The sequence below is a fragment of the Macrobrachium nipponense genome, chromosome 28, assembly GCF_015104395.2.
Source record: "Macrobrachium nipponense isolate FS-2020 chromosome 28, ASM1510439v2, whole genome shotgun sequence".
Classification (NCBI taxonomy): Eukaryota; Metazoa; Arthropoda; class Malacostraca; order Decapoda; family Palaemonidae; genus Macrobrachium; species Macrobrachium nipponense.
The window spans coordinates 67812372-67831789 of NC_087217.1; the positions used below are offsets into that span (position 1 = coordinate 67812372).

The 19418-nt window shown below is 39.9% G+C and overlaps 1 pseudogene; it reads left to right on the forward strand.

Annotated features, from left to right (window-relative positions):
* Positions 1–12600: 12600 nt before the first annotated feature.
* Positions 12601–17714, forward strand: LOC135201225 (uncharacterized; annotated as a pseudogene).
* The last annotated feature ends 1704 nt before the right edge of the window (positions 17715–19418 follow it).

Sequence of the window (19418 nt, forward strand, 5' to 3'; positions counted from 1 at the left end):
CTTAACCACAGAACCCCGGGGCACAACACCCTATCTCCACAACAACTGACTGATTACTGCCCAGGTGTAGACAATCCCACTCACACGAAACTGTGGCAGTGTTTCCAAAAAATCCTAAATTACATTAATGACACAACAAAGTTTGAACTAGATAGGCTAGGCTGAGGTGGTACATGTAAGTTCCAAATAGGTAGCCTAGATACTAGGCTAGTATAGTCTAAGCTTAGAACTCTACTACTCAGACCAAGCTAAGATAGTAAAGGCAGGCTAAGCTGTCAACCAGTTGTTAGACTAAGTTGATACATGGATGTTTGAACTAATTAACCCAGGAGTTAGGCTATGCTAAACTAAGAACTCTACCACTCAGACTAAACTAAGATAGTAAATGCAGGGCCATAAGTTGGCCAGGCTAAGACACCAACCATTTAGAGGCAGTTCCAACTAGCTAAGAATTTAATCACTTGTTAGGCTAAAAGGTATGACTGAATTAGCTAGGCTATAGTATCCTAGGCTACGATCTGTACCTCTTAGGTTAACCTAAAATGGTGAAAGTAAGTAGTTCCACCTCCTTCTTTAGACTTGAAGTTTTCTTCATGGCCTAGGCTCCAGTACCTAACTCAGTGAGTAGGTCTGAACTTAGATTATGGATCTAGAAAATAATTCTACTCACACTAAGAAGTCTTGTGCGCTCAGAAAACTTAAATGTGTTTCGTGAGTTATCATTGAGAGGAATGATTCCCCAGTACTTCACTGTCAAGGAACCAACCTATTGACTAACTATATAACTACTTGTGTAAAAGTATGAGTGTTTAGACAATATTCTCATAGGAACAAACCATATTGTACACAAACGATAAAACAAGGAAATTCTTCCTTCCTGGAAAGGTTTGAAGTCTTGGGTCAACACAAAGTCTGTCAATTCCTATAATGCAGACTGTCTGTGATTAACTGTATGAATCCAATGACTGGTTGTGAGAGGCGCAAAAGTTGGCAACAGCAGGTGAATGTGGTTGTTGCTCCTTTCACTGCTCTTCGAATGTAAATGAGAACGTCACACATCTCGTTAACTATTGCGTGGTCCTGACGGCCATCAAGCATTACGTACATCGCTCTCATGTGAACCAGTCATCATAGTTCTTACAGACACCTTCTACGGCCGTCACTGTTTTCACGGCTGTTATAGTCCTTAAAGCTGCCATAGTTTTTACGGTCATTATAATTCTCATGGCCATCATAGTTCTCACGGCTGCCATAGTCCTTACGGCCGCCATAGTTCTCACAGCTGTCATAGTTCTTAGGATCGTTATAATTCTCATGGCCATCATAGGTCTTATGGCTGCCATAGTTCTCATGGACGTCCTAATTCTCATGGCCGTCAGTTCTTACGTCCGTCATCGTTCTCATGACCTATCACTGGACCGTTGAAAACCTAGATGCCAACCATCTAGACGGAGCTAATAACTAGTGCTTGAGCTTTCTTCTTTGGAGGGATGTGACAGTCCCCGGATCTAAGACGAAGAAAAAATAAATCTTCTCCTCTTGGCACGGGGATCTGCTACTAAGTCCCTTACCCCAACGTTTAACTGGAGCACGCCCAAGCATCACCGGGGCTTTGCCCATGAGAAAAAACAAGATCACGAAGATGACGACGACTTACGCCTTCCGTCTTACATGTCTTTTCAATTTCCCTTCTAAAACTTTCAATTTCTCCATAAAGTGTGGGCTCCTGAATATGAGAGCGTAGTTATACTCATAGTCACCGAAGATGAGAAGTTGAAGCAGTACACTGTCGTAACGTTGACTGCCACCATTTTGACTGCGGTTTTGGCTATGATGTCATCATGCTTGATGACAAATGCAGTTGTTGATGGTACTCTTGCAGTTACAACAAAGAGACCCAAAATGCTGTGGCACTGTTAACATTTTACAAGGATGTGACAGTCCTGGCTCAGATGAAGAAATCATTCTTCTCTTGGCATGAGGATCAGTCACGAAGTCCCTAATTTGAGCATTCTCCGACTCTTCACAGCCGCAGTAAATGAAGCTTCTATCTGTCGCTTATTCGACATTTACAACTACTTCTTGTGCTTTCTTATAATAGGGATGTGACAGCCCTGGCTCGAAGATGGAGAAGAAATTCTTCCCTTATTGGCTCAAGGATCAGCCACGAAGTCCCTTATTCTCCAATGATTAATTGGAGAACACACTAGTGTCAATGCCACCTAAGCCTGTGTTGACCCCGAAGCAGAAGAAGAACAAGAAAGAAGACTTGCATCTTTTCCACTTCCATGTTTGTTATGTGTCTCCCCTAATGCTTGCAATTTTTCCCAAAACATGCGTGTCACCAAATCAGAAAGCGTAGTTGTACAGTACTCTTAGACACTGAAGAAGCAAGAGTGGAAGCACGTCTCGTGCAAGCTGAGGCTGTGATGTCATGACAGGCACCATGTTTGTGACGTCACTGAGCATCCTGGATGTGGCGTCAGCACTTGATAGGAAGCACGAGGCTGCTGTTATTATTCCCATGGGCACAGCAACAGTAACCCAAAATGCTGAAGCTTTGTACTATCTGCATCTCTACAGATGTCAAAGTATTCGACTCCCATTCAGTGAAGATCAAGGGTAGATAGGACATCCATAGCGAGGGACCCTGGAGGGAAGAGCAATGTCACATAGAGAACTAACTGCCCATTCAGGGTTGGTACTCCTGACAGGCCTAACACTGACCGCTCACCCACCATCAACTGTCCTTCCATACCTAGAACAAAGAATAAGATGGCAATGCACAATCCCTCCCCGCAGGGAAAGGAGCACAATTAGTCAAAATTACTTCCCAAAGCCCCTTCTGATGCATCCAAGATATGAATCCAAAAATGAATCAGATGGGGTATGTGATATAACAAGTAGTACAGGTGGCAAAGCAACTGGATCTAAACATAGCTTTTCTGCACCTACAACCTATACATCACATTATTATTATTATAATTATAAAAATAGTTTAACCAGACCACTAAGGTGACTTTCAGCTCTCATAGGGCTGGCCCGAAGGATTAGATAAAATGCCAGGTCTATGCTAAAGGCCAAGAACTGGGACCAAATAGGTCATGCAGCATAATAAACAATAAATTAAAATTAAATAAAAGACTGCACAGAGGCAGAGGCTTTCATACTAGAACACAAACAGGCAATAAATACATTTACTCATGTTTCCATTCATACATACTAAAATGGTACTAAAATTAATAATAAGACAAGAAACTTTTAAAATTTTTATTTAAAATTCATTAATTACTGAGGTTTTTGTATCTATTATATATACTTATTTTCATATTTTATTAATTAAATCAGAGTTCCTTAGAAACTTCAAAATTGGAACCACTGAAAATGTGAAAGATTCTGACAAAATTTATTTTATTGCTTTACTTCCAAAAGTTGACAGTCTCTGATGGTCATACTTTGGACATTCACACAACATATGTCTGACAGTATCAACACCTTCCACTCTGGAGTAGGGTAACGTGGGCTGCTCATCAAGTGTCCATGTGTCAGACAAGTGTGGCCTATATGTAGACGTGTCTTGTGTGTGAGTCTCTCTCTCTCTGATATATGAAACTCCATTTCGTAATGTCGGGTTTTATTTGTTCAGTTTATTACTTTCAGGTTCTTCATTCCATATATTTTGCCATTTATTTACAATGATTGTTTTTATATAAGTTACAGTAATTAATAGGTTTACATTTGTTCTCATCATGTGGCCTGCTTCCTTGGCTGCTTTATCAATCCTCATTGTTTCCGTTTATTCCGACATGGGCAGAGCAACATATTTCAATATTTTTTCCCTTATTATATAATTGACAGAGTAAAAACTTAATCTCTTGCACAATATTAATTTTGGGATTGTAACTTTTAATAGCTTCTATAGCGGTTCTAGAGTCGCTATAAATCACAAAATTGTTAAAGGAGTGTTCTTTGATTATTTTTATAGCCGATGTAATTGCACATAACTCCCCTATAAATACTGAGGGATTATTGGGAAGAGAGAACCGGCATGTTTTATCCTTGGACACTGCACCATATCCCACTCCATATTCTGCTTTGGATCCATCTGTATATATTGCATTATGTGGACCTTTTCGTCTTATGTGCTCTATTGTATGTTGTCTATGATGTTCTGGGGTATATGAATACTTTTTTTATAGATACTTTAATTTTGTGCAAATTTTTATTTTATTCATATTCCAAAGAGGAGGTAACTTTACTATTGGAGGTAGTTGGATATTGTATTCAGTGTAAACAATCTTCATGATCTAACTAGAAAAGGTGGTAAATGATTGTTAATAAATACATCCCTTAATTCAAATAATTTTTTCTTTGGTGAATCACTTGACTGAATTCATCGTCACTAACTCTCTAAGGGGAGAGAGTATTCACCACATTCAACCTGTAAAAAAGAGGTGGGTGATGATTTAAAGGCCCCTGAACATATTCTAAGCCCTCAGTATGAACTGGGTCTAACATTTTCAGTACTACGTTTGAAGCCGAGTCGTATATATTCCGCTTTCGTAGTCAATGACAGACCACTGTTGCTTTATATAGTAATGTAAGGGTTTGTCTATCAGCTCCCCAAGTAGTGTTTGATCATTTTTTAATTAGGTTCAATGATCTTTTTCATTTTGACTTCACATATGTTATGTGGGGATTCCAGTGCAAGTGAGTATCAAATACTAATCCTAAAAATTTTGCTGTTTGGCTTATTTGTATACTTTGATTTCTAATTTTCAAATCTATTTCATAACCTTTCTTCCATCTTTTATTTTTATAAAATATGACTGCTTGAGTCTTATGTATGGACAATCTAAATCCAACAGATGAGGTCCATTCATCAATTTTTATTGATGAATGCGAGATGCTGAATAATATATGGCAAATCATCCATATAAAGGTTACCTTTAATTCTGGTGGGTAGATTTTTACTAATTTCATTAGTTGCTAAAGTAAACAGCGTGCTACTAAGGACACTTCCTTGTGGAACACCATTTTCAAGTGGGAATGTTCTGGACAAAGCATCATCAATTTTCACCTGAAAACTTCGATTTGTCAGAAAACTTTGGATGAACATGAGTAAATGTCCACAGACAGTTGTTTTGTAAAGTTTTTAATATAGGATACCTCCATGTAGTATCATAAGCTTTTTCAATGTCAAAAAAGACAGATACAGTTATTTGTTTTCGTTCAAATCCTCTGCAGATATGGTCTTCTAGGATAGAGAGAGAATCAACTGTAAACCTGTTAAACTGTGACCCAAACTTAGTGGAAATTAAAATTGTATTTTCTCGAATGTCCCACGTTAGTAGAGCATTTACCATCTTTTAAAGTAATTTCCATAAGCAACTTATTAAGAGATATTGGTCGGTAATTATTTACATTACTTGGATCCTTTCCATGTTTGCGGATAGGAATTATTATAGCTTTATGCCATTCATCAGGAAGTAAATTCTGAAGCCATAAGATTATAAAATTGTAGCAAGTATGACTTTGTCAAAGGTGATAAGTCGTCGGTCATCTCAAAACAAATATTGTCACCTCCAGGAGCAGATTTATTGCTGTTCAAGAGAGCATATTCCAACTCTTCCATATTAAATTTTCTATTGCGTATATATCTTCTTGTGTTTCGAAATTGTTATTAGTTCTACATTATTCTTCTTTGTGCGGAAGTGTTCATCTAAATTTTTATCGCTACTTACATTAGCTAAATTTTCTCCTATTATATTACTTCTTTTGGATTGAGTATTATTTTTCTATCTTTCAATATGGTATGTCTAGGTTGGTTTAACATGGGTATCATTAATTTTCCTGAATTTTTCCCATATTTTTTGAAAGTTCCTTCTAATACTTCCTTTTTAAATGTTGCAGATATTTTGTTGTATATAGATTATAGTGTATCAATTTCTAGTAATAATATAGTCATTTTCTGTAAAGTTCCTTCTAATATTGGTAATGTTTTATTTATTTTACTAAACTTTTAAAAAATTATCTAGTCATCTCCCTATAGAGTGTTTTATATTACATTAAATTCTGTTAGTTTACCAGACCACCATGGGACTTTGTGTTTTGTTGGATGGGGCTTTGACTTTGGTATTGCTTGATCAGCAGCCTTTTTAATGAAATCAACAAGAATTTTGTTAACTTCATTATGGTCTTTTAAATATTCAAATGGTTGATATTTCTTGTGTGCATTTCATATTTCTCCCAATCTGCTTTATAAATGTTATAATAAGGAACATGTCTTACAGGATTATGTAATAAGCAAATTAATATTGGGAAATGATCACTGGTGTGCAAGTCATCAACTATATTCCAATCTATTCTGTCAACTTTACTTTTTGTACATAGAGTTAGGTCTACTGAAGAAAATGTTCCATGTGTTTTCGAAAAATATGTGCTAATTTTGTCATCATTTATACAGCACATGTCATTTGACTCCATGAATTCTTCAATTTTACTCCCTACTTTATTTGAGATTGTACAGATACAGTCCCATATTGGGTTGTGGGCATTGAAATCACCTACTATTAATGTAGGTTCTCTGGCATTGCCAAGGAAATTCCTAAGTTTATCTATGTCATAATTTATGTTAGGTTGGTTGTATATATTATAAATTACATAATTTTAGTTTTTTATTCACATTTCAATACCGTGGTACCTCGACATACAAAATTAATCCATTCCGAGGCGGCCTTTGTAACCTGAGCTTTTCGTATCTTGAACCGCATTTTACATGTAAAGTGCCTAATTCATTCCAAGTTCTACAAAAACACCCCAGTAAATTATATTTCCAGGCTTACAACACTTGTTCTAAGGTTACGACGCCGATCCGACGGAAGAAATATGACTCCAAGTCTGATTTATTTTATATTTTATGATATCTAATACACAATGTTTTTATTAAATGTATTGCATGTACTCATTTCAAATAATCATTAAGTAACCATCAACTATAGTAAACAAAAACAAAAAAAAGCTTCCAACCTTTTGTTTATGTTCACACTATACGAGTAGCGAACGATCGCCAAGCAACCACTTTTACTTAGCACACAGTACAGTACGTAATCATACATTTTCATTATCTCTCTTCCACTACTGAAACTACCAAACAGTATAATAACCATTTATTCTATCTTTACCTAATGTTTTTTTTATTAAATGTATTGCATGAATGAGTTTTTCAATTTACAGCATCCTTTTACCAATAGAATACATAGAGCAATAGGAGAGCAGGATCTTACGACGGTGACTAGCATCAGGAACCAATGGGAGAGCGGGAGGATGGTGGCAAGTCTACTCAGTTGGCGGTGCGCAAGTTTTACAATTTTTCTCGGTGGTCCAGGCGAATCTCAGGACTTTACAGCAACAACCTTATGTAAACTGAACTATTTTCATATGTAGAGCCAAAAAAATCTTCGTATTTGCTTTCGTAACTTGGATTTTTCGTAAGTCGAGGTACCACTGTACTTGATATTTGCAAGTCAGCAAAGTTTGCAGGTACTCTGTCATAACATACTTTGTTATGTACATATATAGCTGTACCTAATTTCCTTCTTCTTCTTCTCTAGATGTAGATACTAAGGTATAATTACCAACTGTTGATATTGTTTTATTGATATGTTGTAAACATATCATTGGTTCGTATTCCTTCAGTAAGTGCTGTAATTCTCCCAAATGTAATCTATCGGTGGAGACCATTTTATTGTTCCATTGATATATAATTATTGAAAATATTATGTCAAGAGTGTTCAAGCATTAGTTTCTTATTGTGGATTATCCATTTGCACTTTCAAAAATTTTATTTACGACATGTATTTGTTTTTCATTATAAGACATAGGGTGTCCAATGCACATACAGCCTTTTTTGTGAGTCTCTAGACTAGTGGTTTCTTTACATCTATACTTTTTTTTATAAAATTTTGTATAGTGTTTGTTGAACTGTCTTTTGTTGTTCTGTTTTTGTTGCATAATCTGGTGAAACATTCATTACACCCCCATATCTTTGTGTCCTTTCTTCATTTACTCTTGTTGCACCAATTACTGGTGATGGAGTAATCTCTTCTCCCTTCACATAATAATTTTTGTCTATGGTGCTCTCCTCTACTAGTTCTTTATTGTTCTGGGAATTTGCATCCATTGCTTCTATTATTTTTATCATTTTCTGGTTTGGGTGCTTTTTTCGGATCTTTGGTCTTTGCTTTCACAGATACCTTTCTAATAATTGTTGACTTTTTGGTTTTGGGTGGAGTTCTCTCTAAAGGCCTCTTTTTATCTTTAGCTTCCAGCTAATTATAACTATCTTGTAATGTTTCAGTGATACCATGTATCATTTTCTTGTCTTTCCATTTCCCTTAATATCTCAAATGAATTACACACACATATTTAAACAAGTTTCTTGTTTTCTTGCTATATTAGTTTCTTGTAAAGTGGTTATTTTCTCTTCTGATTTATCTACTAGGGGTTTGTTACTTCCATTTTTGTTTCATTCCTTGAGCTCATTGCAGTCGGGAACATTTGCTTCTTAGCAGGATCATGCATTCCTCTAACTCTCAACTCTAGTTTAGCTTCTCTTATTGGTATTCCTGATCTCTCTTAAGTAATTTTAATTCTGTATTGTATATATAATACATACACTACTTAGACCTAGCATGGTGATTTTGCCCACAATTCACACATTTTGGTTCACCACACTTCCACAGCGTGGTATGTACGTCAGATCCACAATACGCACATATCGATATATTTCTGCAATTTTTCCATGTATGTCTATATTTACTACAGTTTAGGCACTGTAGTGGATTTGGAAAATATGGTCTCAGTTCTCTGTTTTGGGCCCATTTTTTTAATTTTGAAAGGCAATTCTTGGTCTTCAAATTTTATTTTTGCTACTATCAATGTATTTTCATTACTTTGTCTACTGGCTATACTGTATATTTCACAATCTTGCATGTTGTTGTACCTTTTTTAAGGGAATCCAGCAAAATATTTTTTCTATTGGCTCCTCACTTTTAGGAAGTACTACAGTATCCTGTACGCTGTTCATACTGTCATGGTTAAATAATTTTCAAATTGGTTTTTTGTAGTGGTTTCTATTAACCACACCTGGTCTTTTATTTGTCTAAATGACATTTCTGAGGTTGGGTGCCTACTCAACAAATAATTTTCCAATCTTAATGCAGATATTTTTTGTCGGTTTCCAAGGTCAGGAACCTTGACCAACTTCCATTCCTAAAGAGGGAGTCAAAGTGAGTCAAGGTTGGGTCAATTCGATATTTACTTTTTCTTTGTGGCTTGTATGGTATTAAAGTTTTAATACCAGCCTGCTCTTCATTACCTGGGATTTCCTTAGAATAGTCCATTGCCATGCCAGAAGTCATAAGGATATTTGTTGCGTTTTCCATATAGCAAGAAGTAAATATTTCGTCCAGGATGAGATCCCTCTCACCAAGGAGGCCCAACTGAGGGAGGAGCAATACTGTTACACTGTGGTAACTGCCTGGAACACTCACCTGGAAATACACCATATCCGCAGTGCCTTAAGGGTTGTCAGTCCGTCAAGACTGGACCCAGTACTATGGGCATGGCTTGACATAAAAATTTCCTCTCGCTCGACCACATCAGGTACTTTATTTTATGGGTGGAGTGGCATGCCGTCCAACTCCACCCTCCAAGTTAAAATGGCAGTTAAATCAGTAGCCCAAAACCATGCTAAGGTCGTCAACAAAAGAAGGGAAGGGGGAAAATTTTGAGGAGGAGTAAAGGAGTTAAGGTCCCTCAATGTTAAGTTGGATCCTCAGCAGAGAGAGTAGGCATAAAGGGGCATACTCTCTCTGCAGTGGATCCCTAAGTGGGCCCCCCCCCCCCAACTTTGTCAAGGAGTTGGGATCAGGGGGCCAACTACACATTAAATGAGGCTCTTTGTACTCAGACGTTAAAAAAATTGAAGATACCCTGGCATTTTTCTGCTTCTTGCGAGATCCAGAGAAATCTTATCAAAGCATGAGAAGTCTCCATGTTCGTAAAGTTACCCATAAATTCCATCACACAAACAGATTCAAATCAAAGTAGGGGGAAAACTAAACTGGTTTTAAAAGGACAGAAGCAAAGCACATTTTCTCTTAAAGGCAGTAAGAAAATAACTTGACATGTTACAGGTTAGAGGAGTATGTGGGTGGCTCCACGTAACTCGTGACCAAGCACAGATGCCAATAGTCAGTCCCTTGCTTATACAATTTTTCTTTAACTTTACCAGTTTCCAGCTGGCGCCAGAAGATTTTTTATAATGTTAAGACTGAGGGTTTGTTTCGTATATGAACAACTAGTAATTGTCTACTAAACTGGTAGGACCAATAGTCTAGCTGTACTATTCAAGTTACTGGCAAGAGGATGATTAAAAGTTGGGTTTCAGGTTGATAGAAGTGGAATATTATTCAAACTATCCTTTTCCATAAATCAATATTTTTGGGGAAACTCGTATACGTGCTTCCAGCACAAATTTAATTCATTCTCCCACAGTATCATTCATTAAGAAAAATTTCAAGTACCTTTCAAAATTTTATTTCCATATGAAAGCAGCAAGAGCAGAACATTCTATAAATATTTAATTTAAAACAAATTTCTGAATGTCAGCAAAGAATGAATGAGGCATTGCAGAGAATCATGACCTGCTTGGACCCAGAATTTAGCGGCAGCATTCTGAAAGACAGTAAAAAACATTCTGAAATATATAGTAAAAAACATTCTGAAATATAGTAAAAAATATTCTAAAATATAGTAAAAAAAAAAAAAAATCTGAAATATAGTAAAAAAAAATTAAGTTGCTGAAATACTGCAAGAATGCTGATCCTTAACACTTTTTATTCCCACAACAACGAACCTTAGTCTACCTTACCTTGCTACTGCTTTATAGAAACAAACTAATTACGTACAAACCCTTGGACAAAGTAGTTTTCATACCCGATACTATCAACCTACTTTACATATTGCTTTTACCAAAACAATTGCTGTAAGTTTTTCCTTTTCCATCTACTACATACCTATTTTCATGTAACTAACTTGCCAAGTAATTACACAGCTACAGTTTCTAACTCGTGTGGCAGCCTTAATTTAAAAATTGCAGTAGCACTTCAATTACTTAGTGTGGGAGACAGGCCTGCCCACTGGAAGGAATACTGGAAACCACTTAGCAAATATCTATACTTTTTCTGCCAGCTCTCAAGTAACACTGGGGGTTTACTGCAGCTTTTGTTTACTGATTTCTGGTTATATGGCTGGATATTGTTTATTTGAGTAGCCTTCAAGCTTTAATAGTTTTCAGGATCATTTTTTATAGTTCTTTGATTATTACTGTCCGATTCAAGTTCACCTAGTTATGCTATTATAGCAACAGTTGCAAACCAGTTGATTGAATCTTTATATGGTTCTCATACAATTTACAGTAAGAATCTTTTATGGTTCTCATATAATTTGCAGAAACATAGTAGGGAGAAAACTTACGCTGAATGTATGATTAGTAGAAAGGCTTGTGCTGAATGTATGATTAGCAAGAGGAGTCTTCTTTCCCACAGTTATCCGCACATTATGGGGTCGGTTGCCTGATGCACCTTCTAACGAAGGCAACATCCTCAACCAAACCTCTTCTCTCTATCTTTCTGCACTTTATCTTGCCATCTATTTCTCTGTCTCCCTCTCAATCTTCTTCCTCTAACAGGTTCCTCCCAAGCCCTCTTCACTCACTCCTTACCATCCATCCTCAACACATGCCGTACCATCTCAATCATGACTAATCATCTCTGTAATCTTCACTAAGCCTGCCTGCCCTTATTTCATTTTCCAATCTCTCAAGCAGCAATATTCCCACAATCCACTAAAGCATTCTCATCTCTGTTCTCTCAAGCTTTAATTCTTTTTTCTTCTTGGAGCCCTTGTTTCCAATTATGTAATACATTAACACTAGTCTTAGCACTGTGTTATAGTAGATCTTGACTTTTAGCTTGATTGGCATTTTCTTATCACATACTACCTGTATAATTATTGTTTGAAACTGTTAATTACTGTTTGGGTTTAATTGGACAGTTTATGTATAAAGGTATTTCTGTTGTTGTGGGTTATTAAGGAAGATGTGTAAATGACCATTTACGACTAGTTGAGTTTGTATATTATTGTTGTTGACTGTCAATGATTATTTAAGATGTTCTCTTGGAGAGTGGGGAGTATGTGTGGTTAGTTGAAGTCAAGCCCTGTAGGAGATTATTACCTCTCCACTAAAGGATCGTTGTGTGTGTGTATCCATTATATATATATCATTTTTTAAGTAAAGAAAAAAAACCAAGTCTGTGTTTCTTTACTGCCACAAGCTATCTAGGCAGTATGAGAGTAACTTCGACTTGAAACTGATCCCTGAGTATGATGGCAGAAACGCACAATCTGTTATGGAGTGGCTGGAGAAGTTGGAGCTGGTTTGCAAGCTTCGGAAAGTTGATGACGTGGCCAGTGTGATTCCTCTGCGGCTTACAGGTGGTGCCTTTGCAGTGTACTTACAGATCCCACAGCAGATAGGAAGAAGGTTGACAAGGTGAAAGAAGCATTGTTGGCTGCGTTTGCTGTTGATCCCTATGTAGCCTATGAACAGTTTGTCAGTAGGAAGTTGCACAGTGGAGAGGCACCGGATGTCTACTTAGCTGAGCTACGTCGACTCGGATCCCTGTTTGGAGGAATTTCTGAAAAAGCTCTTGCATGTGCTTTTGTAGCTGGACTTCCAGAGAGAGTTCGTCAGCTGTTGAGAGCCGGGTCTCGCATGGAGGCCCTCGATCTGGAACAGATTTTGGCTCGGGCATGGGCGGTTCTGAAAGATGACCTTCCTTCTGTTTCAGTGGAAACATGTTTTGGCGCCACATGAAGCTTGGGTTCTGTGCCAGTAGAAACAACAGTTCAGAAATGTCATGTATGCCTTGGACCAAATCACTTTGCCAGGGACTGTCTTGCTTGCAACCGAGTAAATGGTCGATTTCGGAGAAGGGTAAAGTGCTATCGGTGTGGTGGAATGGGGCACATTGCGTCAGCTTGTCCGGGAAACGAGCAAGGAGAGGAGGCATCAGCGCCAGCCTCCTCTCCCCAAACCCACTGAGTAAGGTGCTGCCAAGTACTGTTTTGAGTGTAGAGGGTCTTCAGTGTTGCGTGTTAGTAGACACTGGGTGTTCTCAAAGCATCGCTCATGTCTCATGCTGTAAGGCATGGAACAAGTGCGCAGTTAACTGTGAGTGGGCAAGAATGGGTGTGTGAAGGAATGGGCGTCGTGCACTTGCAGCTCAGTAATGGAGCTACTGCCAGCATTTCTGTATGTGTAACTACTCTAATGCCCCTGGGTTTTAAATTTCTTCTCGGCATGGACGGTGTGAGGTCTCTAGGAGGAGTCACTGTCGATATCCAGGGTGGCTTACGATTTGGAATGGAAGACACTCTTTTTTTCTGCAGCTGCTGATGTGAAGGTGGGGGTGGATGAGCGTGATTTTAGTGCAATTTATGATCCTGCGATTAAATGTTGGACAGCTACATGGAAATGGTCTGAGGGCAAGGAGCCTGGCGTTCTGGAGAATGGAGTAAAGGCATATTCTGTACCTTAGGAGGCAAAGGACCTGTATGAATCAGAGCTACAAAGATGGGTGAATAAGATGGGTGAATGATGGCTGGCTGCTTCCTTATGATGAGAATAAATATGGACCAGCAAAGGGGCTTATTCCCCTCATGGCTGTTGTACAGCAAATTAAAAAGAAGGTGCGGCCTGTACTGGACTTCAGAGAACTGAATACGTACATTGATGCATTTACAGCAGACTCGGATGTGTGCTCAGACAAACTACGTGAGTGGCGCAGGCAAGGAGTGAATGTATCTGTAGTAGACTTGGCTAAAATATACCTGCAAATAAGAATCCATGAGTCTCTGTGGCCATACCAGACTGTATATTTCAAAGGCCAGAGGTATTGCCTGACTCGACTGGGGTTTGGCTTGAATATTGCTCCGATGGTAATGAAATCTGTTTTAAACTGTGTTCTCCTTCAGGACCCAATTGTAAGAAAAGGAACATCAGCTTATATTGATGACATCTTGGTGAATGAAGATATTGTTAAGGCCAGCCGTGTAGAGGAGCATCTTAGAAATTTTGGGCTAATAAGTAAGCCACACCAAAGACTTGCTGAAGGGGCTCGAGCACTGGGCCTGAGAGTTTGGGGGGAGCAGGAGAGTCTTTTTTGGAAAAGGGACAATGACCTGGGCGATGCACCAAGACAATTGACTCGGCGAGCAGTGTTCTCATACTGTGGTAGACTGTTAGGCCATTACCCTGTTTGTGGATGGCTGCAAGTGGCGGTAGCATTTATCAAGAGAAGAGTCAATAAAGTCACTGAAGGATGGGAAGACGTCATTAATGATGATTACATCAAAATGTGTTTGCAGGAACTTCTGGAGAAGGTTAAGAAGGATGACCCTGTGAGAGGACAGTGGAATGTCACCGGTGACAAATTTCAAGATCTGGGTGGATGCTAGTTCTCTTGCACTTGGTGTTGCAGTGGAAGTAAATGGTTCCATTGTGGAAGATGCCAGCTGGCTGCGGAAAGACGACTTTTGCCACATCAATATGGCTGAGCTAGATGCAGTCATTAAAGGATTGAATCTTGCACTGGCTTGGAAGATACAAAAGGTGGAATTAATGACTGACTCATCTACTGTGCATAGATGGATTTCAGATGGACTTTTAGGAAAAAGCAGATTGAAGACCAAGGCTACAAGTGAAATGCTCATCAGAAGAAGACTAGGAATAGTCTTGTCATTAACAGAAGAGTGTGACCTCCAGCTGTCTATTATACTTGTGTCTTCTGCCAATAATAAAGCTGACAGTTTGACACATGTACCTCAGCGCTGGCTGAGGGACCTTGGTTCATGTGACCAAGATGCAAAACTTGTGTGTGCTTCTGTTGTCCCTGTCATTAGTGATGGAATTAAGGAGATCCATCATGCTGCTGGTCACCCGGGTGTGAGAAGAACTCTCTATTTTGTGAAGAAAGTCCATCCAGGAGTTACCAGGCGGCAAGTACAGGCTGTTGTCAAATGCTGTGAGGCATGCCAGTCAATAGACCTGGCCCCAGTGAAGTGGCAGAAGGGTAGTCTGGAAGTGGATAGTGTGTGGCAGAGAGTTGGCATGGACATTACTCACTATGATGGACGGCTGTATCTTACTCTCATTGATTGTGGACCATCTCGATTTGCCATCTGGCGTCTGCTTCATTTTCAGACCAGTGAGAGCATCATCAGGCAACTTGAGACAGTGTTCTATGAACGAGGAGCGCCGGAGGAACTGTTAACTGACAATGACACTGCTTTTCGCAGCAAACTATCTGCTGACTTTGCAAAATAGTGGTGCATGCATCTTAATTTTAGATGTGCTTATGTTCCATCAGGAAATGGCATAGCTGAGAGATGCCATCGAACTGTTAAAGTCATTGCTGCAAGGAAAGGCTGTAGCATTGCAGAGGCTGTATATCTGTATAATTTGATGCCTCGTGATGACTGCGACTCAATGACTGCCCCTGTCAGTATGCTGTATTCTTACCCTGTGAGGGTCCGAGGAGTGGATCCATGCTCAATGAACAAAGTGGCAGTGAGTGGCCCCTACAAAGCAGGTGATGAGGTGTGGGTAAAACCATCCAACATGCGATGCAATATGCAATTTGAAAGAGGCAAGGTTACGAGAGTTTTGTCAGAACAAGCTGTTGAAGTCAATGGAGTTCCACGCCATGTTAGAGATCTTCGTTCGTGTTCTTTACAAGGATTGATATTGAGTGAGGAAACTACTGATGCTGAGGATGAGGAGCTTCTTATACAGCTTCCTGTTCATGGAGATGAGGGGGAAGAGGAAGATTCAGGCACTGTTGCTGAGTGCAACGCGATTTCAAGACATTCAACAAGAGTTAGAAGAGCTAGAGTTTGTAATATATGTGAATGTAATTCAGGGGGGAGTGTATAATTATTGTTTGAAACTGTTAATTACGGTTTGGGTTTAATTGGACAGTTTATGTATAAAGGTATTTCTGTTGTTTTGGGTTATTAAGGAAGAGATGTAAATGACCGTTTACGACTAGTTGAGTTTGTATATTACTTGTTGTTGATTGTCAATGATTATTTAAGATGTTCTCTTGGAGAGTGGGGAGTATGTGTGGTTAGTTGAAGTCAAGCCCTGTAGGAGATTATTACCTCTCCACCAAAGGATCATTGTGTGTCTGTATCCATTATACATATATCATTTTTTAAGTAAAGAAGAAAAAACCAAGTCTGTGTTTCTTTACTGCCACACTACCACAGCTACCTTTCTCCACTTCCCCCACACAGCTTTTATCCAACTGTCAACCTCAGTCTCACATCTTCCTCCTTCACATAAAGTAGATCCTAAGGATTTAAACTTTTCCACCTGTTTTATAATTAAGCCTCTTCTTTCTTATGTTATTGTTCTGCCTCATCTTCCCTACTACTCACCAAAACCTGTTTTATTTACATTCACCTTTAAGCCACCCCTCTCTAAATACTCCTGCCCACTCCAACCCTTATCTGTAGGTCTTCCTCATTTTCGGCTGTAATCACCAGATCATCGGCATACAACAACTCATTCCTGTTCTCTTCACTTAACACATCCATGACCAGCACAAACAAAAATAGGCTTAATGCTGACCTCTAGTGTAATACAACACTAACTTCAGAGTTTAATGTAACAAACCATATTAGCCACAGGGGTTTGCTACCAATCCTCACTCCGGAATAGGAGATTTGTCTATTTCAAAATCACAAAGCAAACCTACTATCAGTATGACTAAATTACTTACCTGTATCAGACCACTTCCAGCATATGATGTGTCTATTCTTCAACCTGCCCATAGGAAGAAGAAAGGAACAAAGAGAAAGAAAGAGGCCAGCCAACTCACTCAATTCTCTCTTCCACACAATCATCTTAGGTAAGATACAAACTGCACTGTGAGGGGCACAGGTTGAACTTTGGGCAGCCACCGCAGGACGCAGGGAAAAAGCGTTCAAAGACCTGTGGGGAATATCCTTAGGTAAGAGGAAGTGAATGTGGATTGACGCAACCAAGAACCAGCGTTCAAAATTCTACGAATAGAAAAGTGTTTCTTAAATGCCAGGGAAGAACTTTTACCTCTGACATCATGTGCCCTAGCCTGCACAGACTCAGCGACAGAACCATCTAGAGGTGTGTAAGCCTGTTTAATTGCTGGGACCGACCAGTGCTAACAAAGAGTCTACGACCTAGGTTTTAGGTGACGAGTCCTTTTTAGATAGCATCTTACAGCTCTGACAGGACAAAGCAAGAGCTTTGCAGGCCATTGTCTACTAAGTCATTCAGTGAGAAGAAGAAGAAGAAGAAAAAAAAAAAAAAAAAAAAAAAAGGCATGTCAAGGCATGTCATCATGCACCGAGGGATTCAGGGTCTTATCCATGAATTCTGGGACAAACTCGAAAGCTACAGACCCCAAACCCCTGTTGTGGTTCACATCATAACTCAGGCCATGAAGCTCTTCTCGATGAAGCCAAGGCCAACAAGAAAACTGTCTTTAGCATCAGATCTCTGTCTGATGATCGATGCAGGGGCTCAAAAGGAGCTTGAATGACACTTCTCAGGACAAGAGAAAGATCCCATGCAGGAGGCTCGACTTCCCTAGGAGAACAGGCCTGTACGAAACTCCTGAACAAGGAGATCTCCCAGGATAAAGAGATGTCCATGCCTTTCAGAAGTAACACCAACCCCAGGGCTGATCTTAGCCTCTGATAGCAGAAACAAAAGAACGTTCTCATCCCTGAAGATAAAAAAAATTTGCTATCCGCAGAGCCTTGAGTGGAGAGAAACCCCGTCGACGATACCAATCAAAGTACACTGCCCATTTCCCTTGGTAAACTGCTGACGAGGACTTCCCGAGATAACCGGACATCCGTTCCGCTGCCCTGAGAAAAACCTCTCGCTCAGAGGAGATACTTGATAGTCTCCAGCTGTGAAGAGACGGATTCTACAGACTGGTGAAACCTTTTGACATGATGCTGGGAAAGAAGTTGCCACACCAAAGGTCTGAGAACCACTCTGCTTGAGGGCACAGAGGAGCCACCAAAGTCATCCTGAGATTTTGAGAACTCATAACTGTTCAGGACTTGATGGATCAGGCAAAACGGAGGAAAGGCGTACACCTCGAGGTTGTCCCAAAGGGTGTTGGAAGGCATCCTCTGCAAGAGCAGGAGGATCCGGGACCACTGAACAGTAAACCTCTAGCTTCCTGTTGAAGTGAGTTGAGAAAAGCATAGGCCTCCCCCAAATGTAAAAAAGCCTGTTCGCCACGTCCTGATGCAGAGACCCCTCCATGCCCAGGATTTGGTTCCAACGACTCAGCCTGTCTGTGACCACATTCCTCTTGCCTGGAATGTACCTGGCAGAGAACTCCACTGAGTTGTCAATAGCCCACTGGTGCAACTTGACTGTCAATGAATGAAGATGATGATGAGACACCAGGCCCCACTGCTTGTCCACATAGGCAACCATTGTGGTATTCTCCCACAACTCCCACAGACCCAGAAAAGCTGCCTTTAAACTCCAAAACGTTGAGGTGCAGAAGCTTCTCTTTAGCACTCCAAATGCCTGAAGCAAGGGGATCTTCCAGGTGAGAACCCCAACCAGTGATGGAAGCATCCGAAAACAGGAGGAAGTCTGGAGGGAGAGAACACACAGGGATTCCCAACTTGAGATTCTGGTCGTCTAACCACCAACAAATACCAACAAAGGTTTCCCTCACCTCTTCGGACAGAGGAACTCTCTGCAGAGGGGAATCCCCCGACGGAGACCAGAAGTTTTTCAGTCTCCACTGCAGAGACCGAAGATGAAGGCGACGATGAGGGACCAACTTTTCCATTGAAGACAAAATCCCCAGGACCTGCCAATGGTGAGAAGGCTGTTCGGGCTTCACAGGAACCCCAGTGCCACTAACCTAAACTTCGCCAACCTCTGGTCCGAAGGAAAAATCCTCGACGCTGCCTTACCTATAACCATACCTAGATAAATAGCTCTCTGGCTGGGAACCAGACTGGACTTTTCTAGCTTTACTACTATGCCTAGCACCCAACAAAACTGAAAAAGACTATCTCTGTCCTGAAGCAGTTTCTCCTTGGAGCTTGCTAAGACCAGCCAGTCATTGAGGTACCTTAACAGGTAAATCCATTAAGCATGAGCCCATGTCGAGACAAGGGCAAAAGCCCTTGTGAACACCTGAGGGGTCATGGTCAACCCGAAGCACAGGACCTTGAATTGGAAGATCCGCTCCCCCAGAGTGAAG